Source organism: Cavia porcellus, unplaced genomic scaffold (assembly GCF_034190915.1).
Source record: "Cavia porcellus strain 051 isolate PalLab524CR breed Dunkin Hartley unplaced genomic scaffold, mCavPor4.1 scaffold_15, whole genome shotgun sequence".
Classification (NCBI taxonomy): domain Eukaryota; kingdom Metazoa; phylum Chordata; class Mammalia; order Rodentia; family Caviidae; genus Cavia; species Cavia porcellus.
Genome location: NW_026947498.1, coordinates 34,089,396 through 34,093,598, shown reverse-complemented (window position 1 = coordinate 34,093,598; position 4,203 = coordinate 34,089,396). Strand labels below are relative to the sequence as shown.

Below are 4,203 nucleotides of genomic sequence, written 5' to 3'. Positions count from 1 at the left end.
TTAAAAGAGCACGGTTTAGAGTGACATAATTGGATACATAATTATATATAAGAATGAGTGAAATTAGGCTACCATAATGCATACATTAGAACTCAATGAATGTCTTCACTATTATCATACTTCCTAAACAACATAACAACGGCATTGCTGGTGCAAGAATCAATTATCAAAAGCTTTTCTGCCACCTGGTTTTCAGAAATCATGGTGCATTGCATCTGAGAAATATAATGTAGAGCATAGTACAAATATTTCAAAATACTTCCTGTGAGGTTTGGGCAGCATCTTATGCTTAATTGTTAATAATGTTTAGATTGTATGGAAAAGATAATAAATAGATTCGTGGCATATATATTCATAATTTGTTATAAAATAAGTTCAGGTCAGGTCAAGTTTTGTCCCTCCAAAATGTGTTAAGATAATTATTAGTTATTTCAGCTTTCGAATTTCAAAGTTGCTACTAAGTTCTAATGCTTCTGTCCTACAACATTCTGGTGATTAACAATGACATCTAGTGGTAATAAGTCAACCCACACACAGAAATATTGGGTAATTGCTTTATTTAATGATATCATTTCAATTTAATCATGCAATCAACTTTTTTGAGTTGGGTATTTAAAACAGATAAGAAATTTTGCCCCAAAGAGAAAGTCTTAGATAGCAGAAAGAGTTATATGTATCACTCTCTCTGCAATATGATCCCTGGGATGGAAAACTGGTCACTGAGAACAGGCTTGGATGTAATGAACAAAGACATTCAGGAGGAGACGCCTGAGGGGAGTCTTGATAGACGTATACAAGAATCAAAGGTGCCATTTTGCTTCCGCAAATAAAATGCAGGGAAGAAATAAATAGCAAAAATATAAATTGAAATAGGAGGCATTGATGTATGACGTAGCTAAGTAGGCTAAAGGAAATGATTCATGACTTATACATAGTAACATCCTAAATGCCAAATGCTAAATATATTTGTCACTAGCTTTAGTATTCTATTTGCTTTAATTTTATTGCTCTGTATTAGTAACTCAATAAAAAATAAAATGAAAACCATACGTTATATCCTATTTCTAGAGACCAACCTTAGATTCTTGGGGAGGAGCTATTATTTTGAAATAATAAAAATAATGGGAAGCTCTATTTAAAATAAGCAAATTATTTAAAATAATTACTTGCAATCAATATTATAAATTTTAAGAGATGACTAATAATCTAGGCATGAGGGTAAAGTGAGTTGTAGCTAGATTATTGTATCATAGAAATTTGCATTGAACCCAATTGACCCCATATATAAAGTCCAATAAGTTCTTGTTTTACAAATATTCTTATAATCTCCCTTTCTCATTATACTGCTCAACTCAATTGAGACCAATTTTTTTTATTTTTAGCACGATTTAAGTAGTTAGAAATTCTTGTCTACCTTTCCCAAATTTGACCTTCATTTTCAAAATTTATTGAATTGCAAATATTTATTCTTCTGTGTGATTGAGAATCTCTGAGATCACCACTCACATAATTATGATTCATTTATTGAGACCTCTGAGGGAATTAAATCAGAAGTACTCCAAGACATTGTAATGCAATGAGACTTGACTAAGATAGAAATGAAGAGTATTTTGACTCTCCATACCTTATTTCATGATCAAGCATGCTTTTGTGTGGGCACATACACACACACACACACACACACACACACACACACACGCACGCACACACACGCACACCTTTATTTAATCAAGCAATAGACATTGGATGCATGACATTTTCTAATGTATTTTTTCTTTGTCATATTTTCTTTTTCTTGTACTTTTGTAAAACGCAGGTCACAGCCCTTCTACTCACTTAGTGATCTTCAAATAGGCATCAATTTAGGAAATATTGTTCTAACCGTATCTTTATCAAAATTACATATGTACAAATGAGATACTTGATTAATAGAACAAAAATGTGTATGGTATAGACAATTTCAGTCCAAGGTTCAAAAAAAGAAATGCCAGAAAGTGACTTTAGTGGAGAAAAAGTGTGCTGACATTCATCTTGAAGAACGGCTGAGCATTAGATGTGTGGCTGTTGGGGCAGCTTTCCAGGCTGCCTCTTTTGAGTGAAGACTTACTTGATTGAAGAGGTGTGTAGGGGGTCCAAAGGAACATCAGCCTATAAAAGTATAAAGAAATTTCTACTAATGTGGTAGGTGTGCTTAGCATTATTTTACAGAGTATATGTTATCTCTGAAGTTCAATATCTCAACTAGTAAGTGATATAATCCAGTTTAAAGACCATTTCCTGATCCAAATGCCTATCTTAATACAGATGCAGATTTTAGTTTTTAGAACATCTGAAATCCCTTGGTGATTAGTTAAACTTTTATCTTATGGCCAGTCAGTGAAGATTATTATTAATGTTTGATTATAGAAAGAAATGAAGACATTTTACAAATAAGTAAAAATGATAAACTGGGAGTTTGAGCCTTCTGTTACCGATGCTCAGCATCAAGTCATTCTCCAGGCTCTTGGGTCCTGGCCTCCCGGCTCTCTGGCTCGGATGATTCTACTTCTTGTGTTTCTTCAAGGTAAGGTCTCTGTGTAGGTCATGCTTGTCCCTCGCCTTTTAGTAATGTTTGTGGGGTAGAAAGCGTATCTTGAATCTGCTCATCACAGCTTTGTTTGTTTGTATGTTTGTTTAGGAGGGTAGCACCTCTTCATCAATCCTTTTTTATTTTGATTTGATTTGATAGTATCCTTTATTTTTATTTTTCTTATAATCTCTTTTCTACATGCAAGCATGCAATTAGGATATTCATTAATTTTGTGACGATCCATTCTATAATTCAGCAAATCTCGTTTTTTTTCTGTCCTGTCAGTTTTTAATATTTAATCAGCATTAAAGTCCGTGTAAAATCACAGCAACTTTTGCTAGTACATTATTACAATCTGTGCGTTCTAAACTCTACCCTAACTCTTGTCCCTTACTATCGCGGTCTTATTAAATTAAAAGATGCAAAAATAGCTAACCATGTAAAACCGTAATATCTTTTCCTCTAATGGAATATATCAGATATTGAAACTGTTGTATAATATTTAAAAATATGAATTAATTACGCAGTCTACCTGTGGAAACTGTATGGTTAAGATGCAGGTGTACTTATAAATCAATTTTTAACTATAAAAATGCAAAATTCATGAATAATAAGTGCCCATGACATGAAGAATTTTTTAAAAATACATTTTGTAAGAAAATGAAAATTTTTCCTTTCATGCTTGCAGTCATATACTTCAGAATAACAGCTGATGAGAGTTGAATATCCTTCCTTAGTCTTTCCTTATGCATATATAGCAATACACATCAATAAGTACAACTATTTTTTGAAATTTTTCTATATGCTTGTGTCTACATATATAAATACTCATATTTTATTTTATATGACATAGATAACTACAAAAAAGAATTGTTGGAACACAGGATATATACATTTTTGTGTTTTATGTTTATTTGCAATATTTCTGATTTTACAAATAAATATGTGATTATCTGTTATATTTTCATCTTTATAATTCATGTTCACACTCTAAACTCTTAAAATGTATTAAGAATTCTTACCAACATTTGTCCCCATGTTGACTTATTCTAACTCCTCTTTTCAAAAGAATTTTAATATTGTACCGTGCTCTACTGATTCTCTCAGCATGAATGAATTTTTACATAGCCAAGTATTGCACGAACAGGCTCATTTTGTCATTTCCTTCCTGTGTCCACACAGAAAGCACAATCGCCTCCGGCAATCTGTGCCTATGTCTGATCTACCATTTATTCAAGAAGTCATTTTGAAAATGAGAGTTATAATTAAACATTTCACTTTACCTGCAGTCACTTTGATTACACTGGGCCATCAGCCAAATCACCTCCATGACCTCAGTTTTTGGCAGCAATAAGAAGGTAATATCTGTTGAACAGAAATGAAATATTGCTTTTCCTAAGCACCCTTGAAAATTAAAACTTATAAACATTCCACTAAAGATAAAAAGTAAAAAAGATAACTGCATGAAGTTGGGGTAAGAGCCAGGTAAACATGTTTAATGTTACTGAACTCTTCCTACGGTACACAAATGTTATTTCCCAGAACTTTGCCTCCAACTATAGATTTTACATATTCTGAACAAACCAAGCAAAAATGTCTCTCCTGCATTTACCAAGATAAACTTTAGTGACACT

General features: G+C 32.5%; 1 long non-coding RNA gene across 1 annotated transcript; it reads right to left on the bottom strand.

Annotated features, from left to right (window-relative positions):
* Nucleotides 1-542: 542 nt before the first annotated feature.
* LOC134470562 (uncharacterized) lies at nucleotides 543-3,936 on the bottom strand. The gene is made up of 2 exons (XR_010039506.1): nucleotides 3,853-3,936; nucleotides 543-2,148 (listed from the first exon to the last, which is right to left on the bottom strand). It is a non-coding gene; the product is annotated as an uncharacterized LOC134470562 (long non-coding RNA).
* Nucleotides 3,937-4,203: the final 267 nt, after the last annotated feature.